Source organism: Pleurodeles waltl, chromosome 3_1 (genome assembly GCF_031143425.1).
Source record: "Pleurodeles waltl isolate 20211129_DDA chromosome 3_1, aPleWal1.hap1.20221129, whole genome shotgun sequence".
NCBI classification, from domain to species: Eukaryota; Metazoa; Chordata; class Amphibia; order Caudata; family Salamandridae; genus Pleurodeles; species Pleurodeles waltl.
Window position 1 is genome coordinate 1,046,736,400 of NC_090440.1, and position 12,235 is coordinate 1,046,748,634.

The following is a 12,235-nucleotide window of genomic DNA, read 5'->3' on the forward strand; positions in this document are numbered from 1 at the left end:
GCAGAGTGAGTCAGTCAATGCAGGAGTCAAGAGCATACAGTGGGTTATTTTGTTGTGAGGCTTCATGGACCCACTCTGGTTCTTCATTTCAGCTTAGTTTTATATTTTACTTCTTACACTATTTTAGCTGATATTGCTTTTAGAAATTATATTTTACACACTTTTTGCTTGCACAATATTATTCCAAGAACACATTGTACACATTGTACATGCTGCTTGCCTTTAGTTAGCCTTTCTCAACATGTAATCTGTACATTCTGTTGAAGGCTAGAAACATAAAACAAAATATCCTAGTGCTAGTGTTCCCTGTTCGGAGACAGCTTCTAAAATCTAGATATATAGCATCAGAGCTGTGCCTCTAACACAGTGTGGTTTTGATTATATTTACTGTGCACTGCCCCAAGGGGGGAAAAGGAGCATTCTTGTCTCTGCTGTCTTGGAACGAATGCTGTGTTCGACATGCAGCTCTGCTGATGCTGATTTTCCATCTGGAAGAGAAGGACTGCCAACTCCACTCTAGCTCAGCTTTCTAGGTATTGGGGTATCTGGCTATTCTCTTAGATCAGACAGAGGCAGAGGGTACAGCCACTATGCTCTCAGATTGTAGGTAGCACTAGGTAGAAAGATATAGATCTAAGATTACCATGTTTGGACTTTTTTATTCTTTTTACCATGTTAGTAACACTGGTTACAATGCTATTTTAAAACCTTTCTTCATATCTTTCTTGTGTTTACCCTGGACATGCATGAGTAAAACAACAAAAGAGGTAAGATCTGTTTCAATAACTTCTTTAGGAGTCAGAGTGTAATGTTCAAGTTTGCTGTAATCATCTGTTGCCCTGGGAAGGTTGGGGTTCAGATGATACACTGTGAGCTAGCTAGAAATTCGGTCAGCAGTTACTGATGGTGTAGGCAGACTCAGTCCTCTCATCCTAAAGTTCTGCCATTCCTAATACACAATCCTACCTTTTAGTGGGAGCCACATAACATGGTGCCACTAGTGTTTATAGGTCAGGTACCTATTTAATGGGTTTTTGAGTAGTTCTTGTGTGTGCTCAAGGTCCCCTACTCACCTTAAAATGGAGACATCTATGGTGTTAGGGATTAATTCTTCCGCAGCATTATAGGGAATGCCTATTTTTGTTTGCAGGTTGTTCAAGTTGAAACTTTTAAAAGGATACCCCACTATAGTGCATTCACTCTCTGAATTCCATTCTGCTAATTGCAGGCCTGCTCTTACAGCACATTTAACACTGCATGGGCTACCTAATGGGGTGGAGATGTTACCTTTGTGCTTGAGCCTCATAATGCTAAAAAATATCCAGAAAAATATTCTTACCACTTAAGTGCCCACAACATTCCTTTTACTACCAATCCCTGGGGTGGGTGCTCGTGTGATACCCAATGAAGACTGCAGGCTAGAAATAATTATAGCTGCTCATGGGGGTGTAGCACAGTGATACTAAAAGTATGGCCTGGGGCTGCATGTGGCCCTCCTGATATTTTCATGCAGCCCTCTGATTGTTCACTTCAGTCAGCACTAACATTAAAAATGATGTTAAATAAACAGGAACGCATTTATTTAAAAGTTAATTGAAATTAAAGTTAAGTAGTAGCTAGGTTGCCCTACACCACTTAACTTTAGGAACACCTCTTTCATAGCCATCATGCAGCAAAAGTGTACAAATATGATAAGGTCACCTTAAAATTCGAAAATGTGTATTTCATTAAATGCAGCACCATTTCACTTTAGTACATTAGATCATTTCTGTGCATTGAAAAATAGTTTTAAAGTGATAGTTTTCAAATATGAATACAGAAATATTTGTTATTGACCTGACCCTGACAACAATGCCAATAGTGAGCTATGGGGCAAGTCAGTTGTTAGGTGCACTCTTAGGGTGGCACAGATTCCTATTATACATGAACAACACTATAGTTCATTAAATGAAACACAGGACTATGTACAGTGCACATCCCGAAGTCATGCAGTTTGAGGTTCTGTTATATGTGGTAAAGAGAAAAAGGAGGGAAAGTGAAACATAATAATTGTCTAGGATCACACAATATGGTAAAGTAGGGGAGCGGGGATTAATCCCAAGTGGTCTGGTTTCACATTGTACAATTTGTGTACTAGATGCATATGCTTTGTCTCCCTTATGCCAACCTCACTGTCCCCCTCCCCCTCAGACTGCTAACCTTCTGGTATCAATCCAGCCCTTGGTCACATCAAAGACCAAACTTTGTGGCCCTGGGAAAAGTATTTGTGAGTACCCATGGTGTAGCATCTACCCATGCTGGGGTATGGCAACCACAATTTACCTATTACAGAAACGCAATTTAGTGGAAGGGTCTGTACAAATAGACTAAACAATATTTCATTAGTTGTGACAGATCCACCATTGCACCCTTGCCTCAGACACTCCTCTTAGTTTATAAATAAACCTCTTCAATGCATGTACCTAGACCATTGCAGTCTCCTAAATTCAGATGGTGTATTTAAATTCATTCTACTTGTAGATTCTTGCTTCAGATTCCTATGTGTGTGACCACAGTGATCAAAGGACACTCTCATTATTATTAAATATTTGCAAGTCTTTATTGGGACACATACATGAGCTGCATTCTGTTCAGACCAGGGCCCTGCTTTTGCCTTGAAGACTTACAGGGATAATATGGGAACATTTGGAGTAGCTGTGCATTATTATTCTTCATATCATCATGCGGGAAATTAGATTTGAAGAACTGAGACTTAAAGCAATCCTTAACAGCTAGAGCATTAGGTTCAGGTCGTAGTGGGATACATCACTACGAGGTCCTTTTTGACATCCAGATGCACATTCCTTATCTTGACAGTCCTGGCACAAAGACGGCAGATACACCATTTGACTAAATTAACGTTTTGCTGTCTTACAAGAAATACAAGACTTCCGGAATGAACATGATGATAAGCAATTTAAATGTTTAACCACTAAAGTAGTGAAGGAGCAATCGGCATCTTCTTGTTCAAGTCTAAAAGTTGGGGATCTAGTTTGAGAGAAGATTACGGTAATGAAGGAGTTTGACCAATCATACCATGCACCAGTGTCAGTCATCAGCATTCAAGGTACCAGAACTGTGATTTTGCCACTGCTTGCTGGTTGTACAGACAAAAGTTTGTTTCAATTGATCAAGTAAAGTTGCATCATGTGGCCCATTACAGTAGGACTCCTGGGTAGTTCCCTAACTCCTCTCACTGCCATACAGGAAATACCTCTACAAGTATTGAATACGACCAATATTGTTCCCTACTTCTTCCCCCCGGCTGGGGAAAGCAGAGAATAAACTTGTGTGACCACTCCAAATGCAAGACCACCTCTGGAAGTGTCTACCAGTTCGCTTTCGCCTGGGGAAAAACTAGGCTGACTGCAGAAGCCCCCTAACTTTTTGCCCCCATTGTTTACTTATACTGGTGTTTTTCTGACTCTCATGGTGCCCTGGGCCCTGCTTAACAGTCCCAGGGCCTGTGCTCTGATTAAAATGGATATGCAAATTAGGCTAATTATAGTTGGCTGCACCAACCTGCCTCTAAGTCCCTGTTATATGGCAGGGAATATAGGTTCAGGGACCCCTGAAAAGGTAGTACACCCATAGGTGTACTGCTGTGGTGCCTGTTGTCATTTTAAAGGCAGGCCTGCCTTGCTGGCTGCTTTTAAGTCAATGTTAATCCCAAATTCAACTTTGGAATTAAAAGTACTTCCATAGTCCTAAACTACTTTATTTGTACATATGTCGCCCCCTAACGTATGTCCTAAATGCCACTAGGGTTGGGTGCATTGTAAGTATAAGCAAGGACTTCATATAATGGTTGATAAGCCCTGGTGAGGGAACAATAGCTAGATTTGTTTTTCCCCATTGTAGTGAATGGGCTCCATGGGCTAACATGGAGAGACTTTATTTTAAAATAATAAAGTCTAATTTTCCATAGGAAGGATCTAAATATGGAAGGTTTAGTAATGAATTAAACGTAATAATAAATATAACAAAAGCTGGCCAGAGTCCCCTACAGCAAGCCCTGAAGAAATTGACCAGCTGACCAGTGACCAGTACTTACCTGCCCTTACCAATAATCCACTTTCCAACAAGGCTCCTGTCTTCACACAAACTGTTTCTGGTTACTTTGTTGACATTGATGACTTTTCAGCTAATTCTTCTCTTATTTCACTACGTAGTGTACATAATTTTCTTTTCTGGTTATAACACACCTTTCCGGTCCCACCATGGTCCGATTTGTGGATTACCATTTAATTGCTTTCCCGGCTTTTGTGGACTGGATTTATGGCTCTGTTCTTCTTGCTTATAAATGGACAAGGGCTCCCAGAACACTCTGCTTTAGAACTGGCAGCTAAGGTGTTGAACCTTCATTGGTCTCCCAACAAAGTACAAAGAGACCTGTCACTGGTGAGCATTTCTGATTTTCCAGTCACTGATGGAATTGTGTAGGATACAGTCCCATATGATATTTTTGATCCTACAGAAACTTTGCAAATGCATTATGTTTTTAAGTAGCTATTTATGACGTGATAACACCTGGTCTTCTTTCTGATGAAAAGGATGTCAAAACATTGACTTTAATGCTATCTGAGCCAGAATATTATACTGTCTTTGAAAGTGAGGATATGTTCATGAATTCTGCTAATTATGGTGAAATGTTTTGTTGCCATCATTAAGCCCACCACTATTTACATAAAGCTAGTACGGTACTCCAAGTGCAGTTTTTAATTATACACAATGAGAACATTGCTCATCACCAACACTGGATAGTCCCAAAGCATATTCAGACAAATTCTCATATTTTTCTGGGCACAATACCTCAGATCCGATTTCTTATTATTATAAACTCACCCCTACAAAAGCCAGAAAAGTTATACTGAACCAGACAAAATTACTTTATTCAAATTCATTTGATCCTAATCAGCAATTAAAGTCTATGAGCATTGGAAAAAACAATATATTTAAAGTCAGTTTGGGGGTACAAAACATTAGCAAGTGCAGGACATGGATGTCTTATTTAAGCCTGACTTATTCCAAAACAGATGATTTTTATGAATGACAGAATGCAGCAAACTACTCGCTTGAGTCTCGCAAATATTAAAGAAATGAATGTGTCCAGTATTAACTCGTTTGCACCATTTGATCATTGTCAGCACTTAGTAAATTATACTGAAGAACAGCTCAGTGGCATGGTATAGAATGGTGCATTTAATTCTACACGTTCATGTCCTAACATGTGGTTATTGTGGCAAGTTGACACAAATGGCTGTCATCAAACTTTTTTTTAACTCTTCACAGGATTTTTAAGCAGGCATACCAGGCCCTCGCTATATCCAGTCCGAAAACTCAGGGGTTGTTACTACTTATAACATGGGGAAGTTATGCCAGCAATGGTTACAATTTGTCTGCAGTAAAAAACACCTCTCTCTCCTTCCTTGTCAGGTCCTAGGTCACCACATTCCCAAAAGGTTTCTTCATGCCATCTATAATGAAATAGGGAAGCTTTCTTAAATGGAAACTGCTGCTCTTTTAAGGCAACTTGATCAGACTAATTTGGAAACTGCTTAAAATTGGACCAGATACATGTCCTTGAGCACTCACCCACTTATGTCAGTTTACCCTGCTGATAAAAGTTATTTTCAATTCAATAGGGGCAGTAAGGGGTCGAAGTCTAAACATAAGCACAAATAACACCATAGGTATAAAGTTATTCCGATATCTTTATATGCAATTTGTTATAGGCATATTATAAAATCACAATCAATCCAACATCAAACTGCCAACATAATAATTTAAGACCTTCACAGACTTACGTGCTGAGGTTGCCTCTAATTATCAATACATTCATATAAAGTATGACACAAAGCAAACTGAATTCTACAAACTAAAGCACTGAAGTTGCCAACACAGCTTTCGTGGAATGTTGTCACCGCTTATTCAGGGCAATAATCAAAATAAGATCACGACATGGAAGTCACAATCCAAGAATTGCAACAGATCACTAACCCTAATCTTGATGACCCATGATTAAAATGAGGAGGACAAGAAGGAATAGTGAATGGTGTAAAAGGAGAGAACCATAGAGAGCTGGTTAGATGCTTTCAGACTAATCGCTGCATAATAGTGTGGGGGGTTCCCACAAAGCTTGTCAGTGCTATGACAGTTTAAACACAAGATACACGTGGCGCAGAAATTGATTCAGAGTGATGCATGGCGGAGGCATAACCAGAGGTTAAGGCTCAAAATAAAGACATAGCCCAGCATTAAATGGGATCACCAAGCCATAACATGCGACACGCGTGAGATGGTAGCAGCCAAGTAGGGGATGAGTAAGCCAGAGCAGCTCTTTCGGTTCTCAGCAGGTGAGCCAAGGCATGCCAGGCAAAAGTCAGTGACAAGATACAAACTTGTCAGAAATTGGGTTATTGGTTGGGGGTGGAAGCCCCACTGAGGCCACAACCACAATCCTGTTATGGTGAACCACAAAAGTCACTAAATTAACCTGTGCTTAACCCTCTGGTAGCTTGGGACAAAATCAGTCAGGCTGAACTTAGAGAGAATCTACAAAATATTTATGCAGCACAGAAATAGTAATAAAGTAAAAATACAACACAAAATAAATCCCAAACCAATCTAGAAAAATTGAGTACATTTAAAATAATAAAATGACACCAAAATAGCACTTGAAAGATCAAAGGCACAATTGCAGGTATCTGGTCGCCAGAGTCTGAGGAATAGTCAAAAGTTAAGGATGACCACAATGGAGCTCAGGCCTAATACAAGGGGTGGATTGGACCAGGTCTCAGAAGAATGTTTGCAGAATAGTTCCTGGAAAGGTAGTGTTCAGTGGAGCAAGGTAGAAGGCAGTGTCTGAGAAGGAGGCGGCATCATCAGGGAACCGCTGAATGACGTTGTGTTACCTTCGGACTTTGTAATATTTTTAGGAGTCTAAAATTTCCAGCAGAGGGAAGCAATAGGCTTTAGCCAATACAGGCTCCACTGGGCATGATACCTTCACTGAGAGGTCCCCCTGACCAGGATTTGCTGCTGCAGAGAGGAACATAGCAGGAGCTACCATAAAGTCAGGGAACGTGCAAAGCACCTTGTGCATATTGGCTTGTATGTTGCAGTGTTCTGTTGATTTTTAGGGCACTTTTTGGTGAAAAGGTTTCTGACTCGCAGGCTTTTGGACAAGTACCACCAACACCACAGGACTTGGTGGGGCACCATTAAGGGAGTTAGGGCTCACTCTAGCAGAGGCCAGGTGCAGGATTCATGGCCCCAAAGGTGTGTTATGTCTCTGTAGCTCAAACAGGAGGCCAGCCAACTCGGCCTTGAAATCACTTCTTCCAGTCCTGGGTTCCAGGAGTTAGTATAGCTCTCCTTCAAGCAGGAGGGTGCCATGACCAGGAAAATACTAACCCAAATTGTTCCAGGGGTCTGCAGGAGCAGAATTGAGACCACAAATCCACCTGAAGGTTAGCACCATGCACACTACATCAACAACTGTGTACAGAGAGCAGCCTCCAAGGAAAAGGGGGTTGGGATAGCGAAAAGAGTCATCTGACTTCTATGAATCAGGTGGACGTCATCTGACTTCCTTGATCACTGATTTCCAAGGTGGCACCTTTAGTGAGGCTTAGGATCCCTTCTGTTAAGAGAAAGTAGAGGAAACAGTAGACTCCCTATTACCCTGTCCCACCAGCTTTCACACAATCCCCAGTTCCTTGTTGTGCACCTTTTTTTTATGAAGGATGAAGGGGCATATTTATACTCTGTTTGCGCCGGATTTGCGTCGTTTTTTTTTTACGCAAATTCGACGCAAAACGAACTCCATATTTATACTCTGGTGTTAGACGCGTCTAGCGCCAAAGTTCATGGAGTTTGCGTAATTTTTTAGCGTGGACACCTACTTTGCGTTAATGATATGCAAGGTAGACGTTCCCTTCTAAAAAATGACTCCGAGGCCTGTGCACTGTATTTACACTCCCGGACAAAAATGACTCCCGGGAGTGGGCGGGTCAAAAAAAATGACGTCCAGCCGCTTTAGCGTCATTTTTTAACGCCTGGCCAGGGCAGGCGTTAAGGGACCTGTGGGCTCGGAAGGAGCCCAGAGGTGCCCTCCCATGCCCCCAGGGACACCCCCTGCCACCCTTGCCCACCCCAGGAGGACGCCCAAGGATGGAGGGACCCATCCCAGGGAACTTAAGGTAAGTTCAGGTAAGTATTTTTTTTTGTGGCATAGGGGGGCCTGATTTGTGCCCCCCTACATGCCACTATGCCCAATGACCATGCCCAGGGGACATAAGTCCCCTGGGCATGGCCATTGGGCAAGGGGGCATGACTCCTGTCTTTGCTAAGACAGGAGTCATTTCAATGGGGGTTGGGAGTAAAAAAAAACGGCGCAAATCAGGTTGAGGCGAAAATTTTGCCTCAGCCTGACTTGCCCCATTTTTTGACGCCCAAGCTCCATATTCCCCTACGCCGGCGCTGCCTGGTGTAAGTCATTTTTTTTTACGCACACCAGGCAGCTCCGCCGGCTAACGCCGGCTAACGTCATTGAATAAATACGGCGCACGCATGACCCTTCAGAATGGCGTTAGCCGGCGTTAAATTTTTGGACGCACAACTGCGTTGGCGCAGTTGTGCGTCGAAAAGTATAAATATGGCCCGAAGTGTTGAGGCTCCTAATGACATGTAGTGGTGTAACAGTAAGTAACATAGCTGATAATCATGCATCCCCTTCCCAAATGAGGGTCTGTTGTTTTGTTATTTCCTAAAAACACAAGGAGTGAGTTATCGTCAGGGATAGTTACACAAAATCATACTAGTGTGTGTTCCCTTTTAATTAGTTACCTCTTGTGTGAACTCTTCACCATGTCTTGCCAGTTCTTAAAGTTCAGGGGAGCACCTTGCCTTCAGTGTCCTCTTAGTTCTTCTCTTCTGGCTTAATTGCTGTGGCTGTTTCATTGTGAATGTCTTTAGCTGCCACTCTTACCTGAATATCTAAAGCATAACTTAGCATACCATAGTCCAAAAAGCCTTTTTTCAGTTGCTGCACTCTTTTTCCTGGCTAACACAAGGACACAGTAATTTGCCTCACCGTGCAAGTAATGAATGTCTCTTTTGTTATTCTTATAGATGATCGCCATGAGCAGAAAATGTTGACTCCAGAAGTCAGGACAGAAGGTAGATGCCACAATAGAGTCCAATCAGCAGAATCAGGTAGCTGGTTTTCAAGTCTTAAAAAATCTTACAGGACCTCAAGACAAACAGACCATCTTCTTGGGTAGACCGAATACCAAGCATCAGGCCCATGAGGGGTGCAACTTTTATACAAGATCTTGCCCTTGATGGTTGCCACTCCCCAAGGCCATGTGAATATTCAGGGTTTCCAGGAAGGAGGACAAACTTAAAAAGGCAGTGTTATAGTAAAGAGGCCAAAATGAAAAGGGCAATTACTGTGTGGGGCCACGGAGGGCTATACATCAGGAACAGGAGTATGGGGAGGTAGGAGGGTCAAGATAACCGGAGAAAGAGGGTGGACTGGATGTGGGGTGACAGGGGACATAATCAGGCAGCACATACAGCACAGGCACAGCACAGGCACAGCACAACACAGCATAGGGCAGCCCTCTGATAGCAGCAGGGCAGTCCCTGGGGGTCCACGCTGTATTTCTGAAGGCTTCCACAGGTCCAGGAGTGTACTGAAAAGGTTTTCTGAGAGCCCAATATTTATAACTGGTGTCAGCCTCTGAAGCTGGGGAAATCCATGCACTTCCCTCATAACTGGTTTTGGAAAGATCTTCTCTTCCCCTGTCAATGCTACAAGAAGTCTTGGGTGACAAAAGACTAGTGTCAGGTTCCTTTGTGTGTGCTGTAGGCAAGTCCCTTTGAATCGCATGCAGGGCAGCTCTGCCCTAGCCAGCCTTGCAGGAAGGCCCATCCTGTCCACAACCAATCCCTTTTCTGGGATTTTCTGGGAGGATTACACAAAGGCCAAAAGTAGAGTCATTGACAGTCATGAGACCCAGGACACTGGCAGAATGCACAAATGGTCAGGACAAGAGAATGGCAACTTTCTAAAAGTGCAATTTTCAAAACTGTGACTTAAATTGTGGCTTTACCATTACAGAGGATTTAAAACATTTATTTCTGTCTAAACACAATATTTCTATCTTCTCCCAATCATGAGTTAGCACTTAACAGATGTCATAGGGTAACACAACGTTATCCAATGGGAGAGGTAGGCCATACAAATGAGTTTAGGGGTTTTTCACTACCAAGATATGTAAAACCCACATGTCTTACCTTTTAAGTACAATTCACCCTGTCATATGGGCCTTTAGGGCCTGCATTAAGGGTTTTTTCTATGAATTAAAAAAGAAGGTTTAGGCATGGCAATAGGTTTATTTTGCCAGGTCGAAATGGCAGTTTAAAGGTGCACTACAGTCAGCAGTGGCAGGTCAGATACACGTTTTAAAGTGCTACTTTAGAGGTGGCATAATGAGTGCTGCATGCCCACTAGTAGCATTTAATTTACAAGCCCCTGGTACATATACTGCCATATTCTAGGGACTTATAAGTAAATTATATCTGCCAATCAAGCATAGGCCAAAGTTACAATGTTTTGGGAAGTGAGCAGAAGCACTTTAGCATTGGTAAATTCTGAAGAACCCTGATGCCAACAAAAATAAATTCAGAAAAACAGAAGGGTTTTAGAACGATCCTGCAGAGAGGGCCACGCCCAAAAAACCTTTTCAGCTGGAGCAAGCTGGCTGGAGGGGCATCAGTGATTTGCTTAAAATGTAAGAAAGTTCACACATGTATGTAACACATATGGGGTCAAATATCGAGGTGGCAATTGAAAAAAGGTAAGGGTTCAAACTATAATAAAGACATCTAAAAAAAGGAGTAATGAGATAGCTATGACTCCCCAGATATTGCGCCACCCATGGAACAGAATAGTCAGGTGTACCAAAGGCACAGAGAGTTAGAGGGTCATGGGAAGGAGAGTGACATGGACCTGACACCAATCAAATTGCCTCTTTAAAAACTACTCAAAGAATTCGCAGGCCAGAAGAGGTGCACCTGTTGAAGACGTGCTTCAAGAAAGGATTCAAGATCTTTTACAATAGATCAAGGGGAGGCAGAGTTAGCAGGAACCAGAAGTAAGCAGACAAACAGGCTGGGGTAGTAGAGAAAAAATGGGGAAAGAGCTGTGCTAACAGTGCATTGTAGTCTCTTTCAGTCAGCCACCACTTCCAGGTTTCATTGAATGCCTGCTAGGGATTACCCTGAAGAAAACGTCAAGGCAGTTGAGGCAGATCTACCACTTGTCATACCCTTATGGGGACTCAGTCAACAACCGATTAAACCAGGAGCAGCTCTCCATTACCTGTGCTACATTTGATGAAGCCATTAAGCTGCTGAGGAACACATTCAGCTGTGTGCTAGTGGCAAAAACTCCACAAAGCCAGCCTTCAGATTTCTCCAAATCCACCCGGACAGCTTTCACTAGCTGTGTTTCTAATTCAAGGGGAAGTACAATTATGATGTGTCAACCTATGGGATGCTTCATTTCATGCACCTGTTTCAAGTTCTTCAATACATTCTTGGAGTTGGCATTTAAATAAATACACTTGTGCTGGCAAAGCTGCACTACCATGACAATTTCCTTTTGGTAGGGGTGCTGGGCACTGAGTAGTGCAGGAGATTGCTCACCTCTTTTTTGCAACTCACATATGCATTGGGAGTACCACTTGTTAAGGAGAAGATAGAACGCCCAACAATAAAGTTAACTTTCTAAGGGATTACGCTGGATTCAGTGAAAGGCATCAGTAGGTTATGTCGGAGCAAGGTAGGCGCACTGAAACAGATGGTCAAAAGCATGGCAGCCAAGTAAAAAAAATGCTAGATGAAATTCAGTACCTTTCAGGTCAATTTAACTTGGCAGGAAGAGTGATCCCATCAGACAGGACCTTTGCAAGGCTGCTGGGTAAAATGACCCCTGGGCTTTTTGCAAAAAGCATCACCATGCTAGGCTCACAGCAGGTGTGAAACAAGATATGAAGATGTGGAGTGTCTTCCTGTGACATTATATTGTCAGATTGATCTGAACGGAGCAGTAGGCCTCAGATCAACATTTGTATTTGTTTACGGATGCAGCAGGCAGTGAGGGTTTCAGTGCGATTCTAGGAAA